Here is a 14079-nt window from a genome sequence, read left to right as displayed (position 1 = left end):
GAAAAATATTTTTACAACTATTTGAAGGGATACAACGACCCGGAATTATTTCGTCGTGGGCCGACCAGGGTTAACACGTTGACAAATCATATCATATCACTTTACTGTAAAAACACATACACCAGGGTTAACGCGTTGACTAATCATATCATATGACTTTACTGTAAAAACACATATACCAGGGTTAACGCGTTGACTAATCATATCATATGACTTTACTGTAAAAACACATACACCAGGGTTAACGCGTTGACTAATCATATTATATGACCTTACTGTAAAAACAAAATAACCAGGGTTAACGCGTTGACTTATCATATCATATGACTTTACTGTAAAAACACAATAACCAGGGTTAAAGCGTTAACTAATCATATCATATGACTTTACTGTAAAAACACAATAACCAGGGTTAACGCGTTGACTAATCATATCATATGACTTTACTGTAAAAACACATACACCAGGGTTAACGCGTTGACTTATCATATCATATCACTTTACTGTAAAAAACACATATACCAGGGTTAACACGTTGACAAATCATATCATATGACTTTACTGTAAAAACACATACACCAGGGTTAACGCGTTGACTAATCATATCATATGCCTTTACTGTAAAAACACAATAACCAGGGTTAACGCGTTGACTAATCATATCATATGACTTTACTGTAAAAACACATACACCAGGGTTAACGCGTTGACTTATCATATTATATGACTTTACTGTTAAAACACATATACCAGGGTTAATGCGTTGACTAATCATATCATATGACTTTACTGTAAAAACACATACACCAGGGTTAACGCGTTGACTAATCATATCATATGACTTTACTGTAAAAACACATACACCAGGGTTAACGCGTTGACTAATCATATCATATGACTTACTGTAAAAACACAATAACCAGGGTTAAAGCGTTGACTAATCATATCATATGACTTTACTGTAAAAACACAATAACCAGGGTTAACGCGTTGACTAATCATATCATATGACTTTACTGTAAAAACACAATAACCAGGGTTAACGCGTTGACTAATCATATCATATGACTTTACTGTAAAAACACAATAACCAGGGTTAACGCGTTGACTAATCATATCAAATGACTTTACTGTAAAAACACAATAACCAGGGTTAACGAGTTCACTAATCATATCATTTGACTTTACTGTAAAAACACATACACCAGGGTTAACGCGTTGACTAATCATATCATATGACTTTACTGTAAAACACAATAACCAGGGTTAAGGCGTTGACTAATCATATCATATGACTTTACTGTAAAAACACATACACCAGGGTTAACGCGTTGACTAATCAAATCATATGACTTTACTGTAAAAACACATACACCAGGGTTTACGAGTTCACTAATCATATCATATGACTTTACTTAAAAACACATACACCAGGGTTAACACGTTGACAAATCATATCATATGACTTTACTGTAAAAACACATACACCAGGGTTAACGCGTTGACTTATCATATCATATGACTTTACTGTAAAAACACATATACCAGGGTTAACGCGTTGACTAATCATATCATATGACTTTACTGTAAAAACACATACACCAGGGTTAACGCGTTGACTAATCATATTATATGACCTTACTGTAAAAACAAAATAACCAGGGTTAACGCGTTGACTTATCATATCATATGACTTTACTGTAAAAACACAATAACCAGGGTTAAAGCGTTGACTAATCATATCATATGACTTTACTGTAAAAACACAATAACCAGGGTTAACGCGCTGACTAATCATATCATATGACTTTACTGTAAAAACACATACACCAGGGTTAACGCGTTGACTAATCATATCATATCACTTTACTGTAAAAACACATATACCAGGGTTAACGCGTTGACTTATCATATCATATGACTTTACTGTAAAAACACAATAACCAGGGTTAACACGTTGACAAATCATATCATATGACTTTACTGTAAAAACACATACACCAGGGTTAACGCGTTGACTAATCATATCATATCACTTTACTGTAAAAACACAATAACCAGGGTTAACGCGTTGACTTATCATATCATATGACTTTACTGTAAAAACACAATAACCAGGGTTAACGCGTTGACAAATCATATCATATGACTTTACTGTAAAAACACAATAACCAGGGTTAACGCGTTGACTAATCATATCATATGACTTTACTGTAAAAACACATACACCAGGGTAAATGCGTTGACTTATCATATCATATCACTTTACTGTAAAAAACACATATACCAGGGTTAACACGTTGACAAATCATATCATATGACTTTACTGTAAAAACACATACACCAGGGTTAACGCGTTGACATATCATATCATATGCCTTTACTGTAAAAACACAATAACCAGGGTTAACGCGTTGACTAATCATATCATTTGACTTTACTGTAAAAACACATACACCAGGGTTAACGCGTTGACTAATCATATCATATGACTTTACTGTAAAAACACAATAACCAGGGTTAACGAGTTCACTAATCATATCATTTGACTTTACTGTAAAAACACATACACCAGGGTTAACGCGTTGACTAATCATATCATATGACTTTACTGTAAAACACAATAACCAGGGTTAACGCGTTGACTAATCATATCATATGACTTTACTGTAAAAACACATACACCAGGGTTAACGCGTTGACTAATCAAATCATATGACTTTACTGTAAAAACACATACACCAGGGTTAACGAGTTCACTAATCATATCATATGACCTTACTTAAAAACACATACACCAGGGTTAACGCGTTGACTAATCATATCATATGACCTTACTTAAAAACACATACACCAGGGTTAACGCGTTGACTAATCATATCATATGACTTTACTGTAAAAACACATACACCAGGGTTAACGCGTTGACTTATCATATTATATGACTTTACTGTTAAAACACATATACCAGGGTTAATGCGTTGACTAATCATATCATATGACTTTACTGTAAAAACACATACACCAGGGTTAACGCGTTGACTAATCATATCATATGACTTTACTTTAAAATCACATACACCAGGGTTAACGCGTTGACTAATCATATCATATGACTTTACTGTAAAAACACAATAACCAGGGTTAACGCGTTCACTAATCATATCATATGACTTTACTGTAAAAACACATACACCAGGGTTAACGCGTTGACTAATCATATCATATGACTTTACTGTAAAAACACAATAACCAGGGTTAACGCGTTGACTAATCATATCATATGACTTTACTGTAAAAACACAATAACCAGGGTTAACGCGTTGACTAATCATATCATATGACTTTACTGTAAAAACACAATAACCAGGGTTAACGAGTTCACTAATCATATCATTTGACTTTACTGTAAAAACACATACACCAGGGTTAACGCGTTGACTAATCATATCATATGACTTTACTGTAAAACACAATAACCAGGGTTAACGCGTTGACTAATCATATCATATGACTTTACTGTAAAAACACATACACCAGGGTTAACGCGTTGACTAATCAAATCATATGACTTTACTGTAAAAACACATACACCAGGGTTAACGCGTTGACTAATCATATCATATGACCTTACTTAAAAACACATACACCAGGGTTAACGCGTTGACTAATCATATCATATGACCTTACTTAAAAACACATACACCAGGGTTAACGCGTTGACTAATCATATCATATGAATTTACTGTAAAAACACATACACCAGGGTTAACGCGTTGACTTATCATATTATATGACTTTACTGTTCAAACACATATACCAGGGTTAATGCGTTGACTAATCATATCATATGACTTTACTGTAAAAACACAATACACCAGGGTTAACGCGTTGACTAATCATATCATATGACTTTACTGTCAAAACACATACACCAGGGTTAACGCGTTGACTAATCATATCATATGACTTTACTGTAAAAACACAATAACCAGGGTTAACGAGTTCACTAATCATATCATATGACTTTACTTAAAAACACATACACCAGGGTTAACGCGTTGACTTATCATATCATATGACTTTACTGTAAAAACACAATAACCAGGGTTAACACGTTGACAAATCATATCATATGACTTTACTGTAAAAACACATACACCAGGGTTAACGCGTTGACTAATCATATCATATCACTTTACTGTAAAAACACAATAACCAGGGTTAACGCGTTGACTTATCATATCATATGACTTTACTGTAAAAACACAATAACCAGAGTTAACACGTTGACAAATCATATCATATGACTTTACTGTAAAAACACAATAACCAGGGTTAACGCGTTGACAAATCATATCATATGACTTTACTGTAAAAACACAATAACCAGGGTTAACGCGTTGACTAATCATATCATATGACTTTACTGTAAAAACACATACACCAGGGTTAATGCGTTGACTTATCATATCATATCACTTTACTGTAAAAAACACATACACCAGGGTTAACGCGTTGACTAATCATATTATATGACCTTACTGTAAAAACAAAATAACCAGGGTTAACGCGTTGACTTATCATATCATATGACTTTACTGTAAAAACACAATAACCAGGGTTAAAGCGTTGACTAATCATATCATATGACTTTACTGTAAAAACACAATAACCAGGGTTAACGCGTTGACTAATCATATCATATGACTTTACTGTAAAAACACATACACCAGGGTTAACGCGTTGACTTATCATATCATATCACTTTACTGTAAAAAACACATATACCAGGGTTAACACGTTGACAAATCATATCATATGACTTTACTGTAAAAACACAATAACCAGGGTTAACGCGTTGACTAATCATATCATATGCCTTTACTGTAAAAACACAATAACCAGGGTTAACGCGTTGACTAATCATATCATATGACTTTACTGTAAAAACACATACACCAGGGTTAACGCGTTGACTTATCATATTATATGACTTTACTGTTAAAACACATATACCAGGGTTAATGCGTTGACTAATCATATCATATGACTTTACTGTAAAAACACATACACCAGGGTTAACGCGTTGACTAATCATATCATATGACTTTACTGTAAAAACACATACACCAGGGTTAACGCGTTGACTAATCATATCATATGACTTACTGTAAAAACACAATAACCAGGGTTAACGCGTTGACTAATCATATCATATGACTTTACTGTAAAAACACATACACCAGGGTTAACGCGTTGACTAATCATATCATATGACTTTACTGTAAAAACACAATAACCAGGGTTAACGCGTTGACTAATCATATCATATGACTTTACTGTAAAAACACAATAACCAGGGTTAACGCGTTGACTAATCATATCAAATGACTTTACTGTAAAAACACAATAACCAGGGTTAACGAGTTCACTAATCATATCATTTGACTTTACTGTAAAAACACATACACCAGGGTTAACGCGTTGACTAATCATATCATATGACTTTACTGTAAAACACAATAACCAGGGTTAAGGCGTTGACTAATCATATCATATGACTTTACTGTAAAAACACATACACCAGGGTTAACGCGTTGACTAATCAAATCATATGACTTTACTGTAAAAACACATACACCAGGGTTTACGAGTTCACTAATCATATCATATGACTTTACTGTAAAAACACATACACCAGGGTTAACGCGTTGACAAATCATATCATATGACTTTACTGTAAAAACACATACACCAGGGTTAACGCGTTGACTTATCATATCATATGACTTTACTGTAAAAACACAATAACCAGGGTTAACGCGTTGACTAATCATATCATATGACTTTACTGTAAAAACACATACACCAGGGTTAACGCGTTGACTAATCATATCATATGACCTTACTGTAAAAACACAATAACCAGGGTTAACGCGTTGACTTATCATATCATATGACTTTACTGTAAAAACACAATAACCAGGGTTAAAGCGTTGACTAATCATATCATATGACTTTACTGTAAAAACACAATAACCAGGGTTAACGCGCTGACTAATCATATCATATGACTTTACTGTAAAAACACAATAACCAGGGTTAACGCGTTGACTAATCATATCATATCACTTTACTGTAAAAACACATATACCAGGGTTAACGCGTTGACTTATCATATCATATGACTTTACTGTAAAAACAAAATAACCAGGGTTAACACGTTGACAAATCATATCATATGACTTTACTGTAAAAACACATACACCAGGGTTAACGCGTTGACTAATCATATCATATCACTTTACTGTAAAAACACAATAACCAGGGTTAACGCGTTGACTTATCATATCATATGACTTTACTGTAAAAACACAATAACCAGAGTTAACACGTTGACAAATCATATCATATGACTTTACTGTAAAAACACAATAACCAGGGTTAACGCGTTGACAAATCATATCATATGACTTTACTGTAAAAACACAATAACCAGGGTTAACGCGTTGACTAATCATATCATATGACTTTACTGTAAAAACACATACACCAGGGTTAATGCGTTGACTTATCATATCATATCACTTTACTGTAAAAAACACATATACCAGGGTTAACACGTTGACAAATCATATCATATGACTTTACTGTAAAAACACATACACCAGGGTTAACGCGTTGACATATCATATCATATGCCTTTACTGTAAAAACACAATAACCAGGGTTAACGCGTTGACTAATCATATCATTTGACTTTACTGTAAAAACACATACACCAGGGTTAACGCGTTGACTAATCATATCATATGACTTTACTGTAAAAACACAATAACCAGGGTTAACGAGTTCACTAATCATATCATTTGACTTTACGGTAAAAACACATACACCAGGGTTAACGCGTTGACTAATCATATCATATGACTTTACTGTAAAACACAATAACCAGGGTTAACGCGTTGACTAATCATATCATATGACTTTACTGTAAAAACACATACACCAGGGTTAACGCGTTGACTAATCAAATCATATGACTTTACTGTAAAAACACATACACCAGGGTTAACGAGTTCACTAATCATATCATATGACTTTACTTAAAAACACATACACCAGGGTTAACGCGTTGACTAATCATATCATATGACCTTACTTAAAAACACATATACCAGGGTTAACGCGTTGACTAATCATATCATATGACTTTACTGTAAAAACACATACACCAGGGTTAACGCGTTGACTTATCATATTATATGACTTTACTGTTAAAACACATATACCAGGGTTAATGCGTTGACTAATCATATCATATGACTTTACTGTAAAAACACATACACCAGGGTTAACGCGTTGACTAATCATATCATATGACTTTACTTTAAAATCACATACACCAGGGTTAACGCGTTGACTAATCATATCATATGACTTTACTGTAAAAACACAATAACCAGGGTTAACGAGTTCACTAATCATATCATATCACTTTACTGTAAAAACACAATAACCAGGGTTAACGCGTTGACTAATCATATCATATGACTTTACTGTAAAAACACAATAACCAGGGTTAACGCGTTGACTAATCATATCATATGACTTTACTGTAAAAACAAAATAACCAGGGTTAACGAGTTCACTAATCATATCATTTGACTTTACGGTAAAAACACATACACCAGGGTTAACGCGTTGACTAATCACATCATATGACTTTACTGTAAAACACAATAACCAGGGTTAACGCGTTGACTAATCATATCATATGACTTTACTGTAAAAACACATACACCAGGGTTAACGCGTTGACTAATCATATCATATGACTTTACTGTAAAAACACATACACCAGGGTTAACGAGTTCACTAATCATATCATATGACTTTACTTAAAAACACATACACCAGGGTTAACGCGTTGACTAATCATATCATATGACCTTAATTAAAAACACATATACCAGGGTTAACGCGTTGACTAATCATATCATATGAATTTACTGTAAAAACACATACACCAGGGTTAACGCGTTGACTTATCATATTATATGACTTTACTGTTCAAACACATATACCAGGGTTAATGCGTTGACTAATCATATCATATGACTTTACTGTAAAAACACAATACACCAGGGTTAACGCGTTGACTAATCATATCATATGACTTTACTGTCAAAACACATACACCAGGGTTAACGCGTTGACTAATCATATCATATGACTTTACTGTAAAAACACAATAACCAGGGTTAACGAGTTCACTAATCATATCATATGACTTTACTTAAAAACACATACACCAGGGTTAACGCGTTGACTAATCATATCATATGACTTTACTGTAAAAAACACAATAACCAGGGTTAACGCGTTGACTAATCATATCATTTGACTTTACTGTAAAAACACAATAACCAGGGTTAACGCGTTGACTAATCATATCATATGACTTTACTGTAAAAACACAACAAAAGGGTTAACGAGTTCACTAATCATATCATATGACTTTACTGTAAAAAAACATACACCAGGGTTAACGCGTTGACTAATCAAATTATATGACTTTACTGTAAAAACACATACACCAGGGTTAACGCGTTGACTAATCACATTATTTGACTTTACTGTAAAAACACAATAACCAGGGTTAACGCGTTGACTAATCATATCATATGACTTTACTTAAAAACACATACACCAGGGTTAACGCGTTGACTAATCAAATTATATGACTTTACTGTAAAAACACAATAACCAGGGTTAACGCGTTGACTAATCATATCATATGACTTTACTTAAAAACACATAAACCAGGGTTAACGCGTTGACTAATCATATCATATGACCTTACTTAAAAACACATACACCAGGGTTAACGCGTTGACTAATCATATTATATGACTTTACTGTAAAAACACAATAACCAGGGTTAACGCGTTGATTAATCATATCATATGACTTTACTGTAAAAACACATATACCAGGGTTAACGCGTTGACTGATCATATCATATGACTTTACTGTAATAACACAATAACCAGGGTTAACGCGTTGACTTATCATATCACATGACTTTACTGTAAAAAACACAATAACCAGGGTTAACGCGTTGACTTATCATATCACATGACTTTACTGTAAAAAAAACAATAACCAGGGTTAACGCGTTGACTTATCATATCATATGACTTTACTGTAAAAATAAAATAACCAGGGTTAACGCGTTGACTAATCATATTATATGACTTTACTGTAAAAACACATATACCAGGGTTAACGCGTTGACTAATCATATCATATGACTTTACTGTAAAAACACAATAACCAGGGTTAACGCGTTGACTAATCATATTATATGACTTTACTCTAAAAACACATATACCAGGGTTAACGCGTTGACTTATCATATCATATGACTTTACTGTAAAAACACAATAACCAGGGTTAACGCGTTGACTAATCATATCATATGACTTTACTGTAAAAACACATACACCAGGGTTAACGCGTTGACTTATCATATCATATGACTTTACTGTAAAAACACATACACCAGGGTTAACGCGTTGACTAATCACATTTTATGACTTTACTGTAAAAACACAATAACCAGGGTTAACGCGTTGACTAATCATATCATATGACCTAACTTAAAAACACATACACCAGAGTTAACGTGTTGACTAATCATATCATATGACTTAACTGTAAAAACACATACACCAGGGTTAATGCGTTGACTTATCATATCATATGACTTTACTGTAAAAACACATACACCAGGGTTAACGCGTTGACTTATCACATTATATGACTTTACTGTAATAACACAATAACCAGGATTAACGCGTTGACTAATCACATCATATGACTTTACTGTAAAAACACAATAACCAGGGTTAACGCGTTGACTAATCATATCATATGACTTTACTGTAAAAACACAATCACCAGGGTTAACGCGTTGACTAATCACATTATATGACTTTACTGTTATAACACAATAACCAGGGTTAACGCGTTGACTTATGATATCATATGACTTTACTGTAAAAAACACAATAACCAGGGTTAACGCGTTGACTTATCATATCATATGACTTTACTGTAAAAACACATATACCAGGGTTAACGCGTTGACTGATCATATCATATGACTTTACTGTAAAAACACAATAACCAGGGTTAACGCGTTGACTAATCACATTATATGACTTTACTGTAAAAACACAATAACCAGGGTTAACGCGTTGACTTATCATATCATATGACTTTACTGTAAAAACACATACACCAGGGTTAACGCGTTGACTAATCATATCATATGACTTTACTGTAAAAACACAATAACCAGGGTTAACGCGTTGACTAATCACATTATATGACTTTACTGTAAAAACACATACACCAGGGTTAACGCGTTGACTAATCATATCATATGACTTTACTGTAAAAACACAATAACCAGGGTTAACGCGTTGACTAATCATATCATATGACTTTACTGTAAAAACACCATAACCAGGGTTAACGCGTTGACTTATCACATTATATGACTTTACTGTAAAAGCACAATAACCAGGGTTAACGCGTTGAATAATCACATGATATGACTTTACTTTAAAAGCACATACACCAGGGTTAACGCGTTGACTAATCATATCATATGACTTTACTGTAAAAGCACAATAACCAGGGTTAACGCGTTGACTTATCATATCATATGACTTTACTGTAAAAACACAATAACCAGGGTTAACGCGTTGACTAATCATATCATATGACCTTACTTAAAAACACATACACCAGGGTTAACGCGTTGACTAATCATATCATATGACTTTACTGTAAAAACACAATAACCAGGGTTGACGCGTTGACTTATCACATTATATGACTTTACTGTAAAAGCACAATAACCAGGGTTAACGCGTTGACTAATCATATCATATGACTTTACTGTAAAAACACATACACCAGGGTTAACGCGTTGACTAATCATATCATATGACCTAACTTAAAAACACATACACCAGGGTTAACGCGTTGACTAATCATATCATATGACTTAACTGTAAAAACACATACACCAGGGTTAACGCGTTGACTTATCATATCATATGACTTTACTGTAAAAACACAATAACCAGGGTAAACGCATTGACTAATCATATCATATGACTTTACTGTAAAAACACATACACCAGGGTTAACGTGTTGACTAATCATATCATATGACTTTACTGTAAAAACACATATACCAGGGTTAACGCGATGACTAATCATATCATATGACTTTATTGTAAAAACACATATACCAGGGTTAACGCGTTGAATAATCACATCATATGACTTTACTTTAAAAGCACAATAACCAGGGTTAACGCGTTGAATTATCAGATCATATGACTTTACTGTAAAAACACATATACCAGGGTTAACGCGTTGACTTATCATATCATATGACTTTACTGTAAAAACACATATACCAGGGTTAACGCGTTGACTAATCATATCAGATGACTTTACTGTAAAAGCACAATAACCAGGGTTAACGCGTTGACTTATCATATCATATGACTTTACTGTAAAAACACAATAACCAGGGTTAACGCGTTGACTAATCATATCATATGACCTTACTTAAAAACACATACACCAGGGTTAACGCGTTGACTAATCATATCATATGACCTTACTGTAAAAACACAATAACCAGGGTTAACGCGTTGACTTTTCATATCATATGACTTTACTGTAAAAACACAATAACCAGGGTTAACGCGTTGACTAATCATATCATATGACTTTACTGTAAAAACACAATAACCAGGGTTAACGCGTTGACTTATCATATCATATGACTTTACTGTAAAAAACACAATAACCAGGGTTAACGCGTTGACTAATCATATCATATAACCTTACTTAAAAACACAATAACCAGGGTTAACGCGTTGACTAATCATATCATATGACCTTACTGTAAAAGCACAATAACCAGGGTTAACGCGTTGACTTATCATATCATATGACTTTACTGTAAAAACACATATATCAGGGTTAACGCGTTGACTTATCATATTATATGACTTCACTGTAAAAACACATATACCAGGGTTAACGCGTTGACTAATCATATCATATGACTTTACTGTAAAAACACAATAACCAGGGTTAACGCGTTGACTAATCATATCATATGACTTTACTGTAAAAACACAATAACCAGGGTTAACGCGTTGACTTATCATATCATATGACTTTACTGTAAAAACACATACACCAGGGTTAACGCGTTGACTAATCATATCATATGACTTTACTGTAAAAACACAATAACCAGGGTTAACGCGTTGACTGATCATATCATATGACTTTACTGTAAAAACACAATAACCAGGGTTAACGCGTTGACTTATCACATTATATGACTTTACTGTAAAAATACAATAACTAGGGTTAACGCGTTGACTTATCATATCATATGACTTTACTGTAAAAACACATACACCAGGGTTAACGCGTTGACATATCATATCGTATGACTTTACTGTAAAAACACATACACCAGGGTTAACGCGTTGACTAATCACATTATATGACTTTACTGTAAAAACACAATAACCAGGGTTAACGCGTTGACTTATCATATCATATGACTTTACTGTAAAAACACAATAACCAGGGTTAACGCGTTGACTAATCATATCATATGACTTTACTGTAAAAACACAATAACCAGGGTTAACGCGTTGACTAATCATATTATATGACTTTACTCTAAAAACACATATACCAGGGTTAACGCGTTGACTTATCATATCATATGACTTTACTGTAAAAACACAATAACCAGGGTTAACGCGTTGACTAATCATATCATATGACTTTACTGTAAAAACACATACACCAGGGTTAACGCGTTGACTTATCATATCATATGACTTTACTGTAAAAACACATACACCAGGGTTAACGCGTTGACTAATCACATTATATGACTTTACTGTAAAAACACAATAACCAGGGTTAACGCGTTGACTAATCATATCATATGACCTAACTTAAAAACACATACACCAGAGTTAACGTGTTGACTAATCATATCATATGACTTAACTGTAAAAACACATACACCAGGGTTAATGCGTTGACTTATCATATCATATGACTTTACTGTAAAAACACATACACCAGGGTTAACGCGTTGACTTATCACATTATATGACTTTACTGTAATAACACAATAACCAGGGTTAACGCGTTGACTAATCATATCATATGACTTTACTGTAAAAACACAATAACCAGGGTTAACGCGTTGACTAATCATATCATATGACTTTACTGTAAAAACACATACACCAGGGTTAACGCGTTGACTAATCACATTATATGACTTTACTGTAATAACACAATAACCAGGGTTAACGCGTTGACTTATGATATCATATGACTTTACTGTAAAAAACACAATAACCAGGGTTAACGCGTTGACTTATCATATCATATGACTTTACTGTAAAAACACATATACCAGGGTTAACGCGTTGACTGATCATATCATATGACTTTACTGTAAAAACACATACACCAGGGTTAACGCGTTGACTAATCACATTATATGACTTTACTGTAAAAACACAATAACCAGGGTTAACGCGTTGACTTATCATATCATATGACTTTACTGTAAAAACACATACACCAGGGTTAACGCGTTGACTAATCATATCATATGACTTTACTGTAAAAACACAATAACCAGGGTTAACGCGTTGACTAATCATATCATATGACTTTACTGTAAAAACACATACACCAGGGTTAACGCGTTGACTTATCATATCATATGACTTTACTGTAAAAACACAATAACCAGGGTTAACGCGTTGACTAATCATATCATATGACTTTACTGTAAAAACACCATAACCAGGGTTAACGCGTTGACTAATCACATTATATGACTTTACTGTAAAAGCACAATAACCAGGGTTAACGCGTTGAATAATCACATCATATGACTTTACTGTAAAAACACATACACCAGGGTTA

General features: G+C 33.7%; 1 protein-coding gene across 1 annotated transcript in view; it reads right to left on the bottom strand.

Annotated features, from left to right (window-relative positions):
• The window catches only part of LOC128234685 (kielin/chordin-like protein), a 53976-nt gene that overhangs the window by 25560 nt on the left and 14337 nt on the right, over positions 1–14079 (bottom strand). The gene's annotated exons all lie outside the window — the stretch shown is intronic.

Source organism: Mya arenaria, chromosome 5 (genome assembly GCF_026914265.1).
Source record: "Mya arenaria isolate MELC-2E11 chromosome 5, ASM2691426v1".
Taxonomy (NCBI): Eukaryota; Metazoa; Mollusca; class Bivalvia; order Myida; family Myidae; genus Mya; species Mya arenaria.
This window is presented reverse-complemented; position numbering and strand designations above follow the sequence as displayed.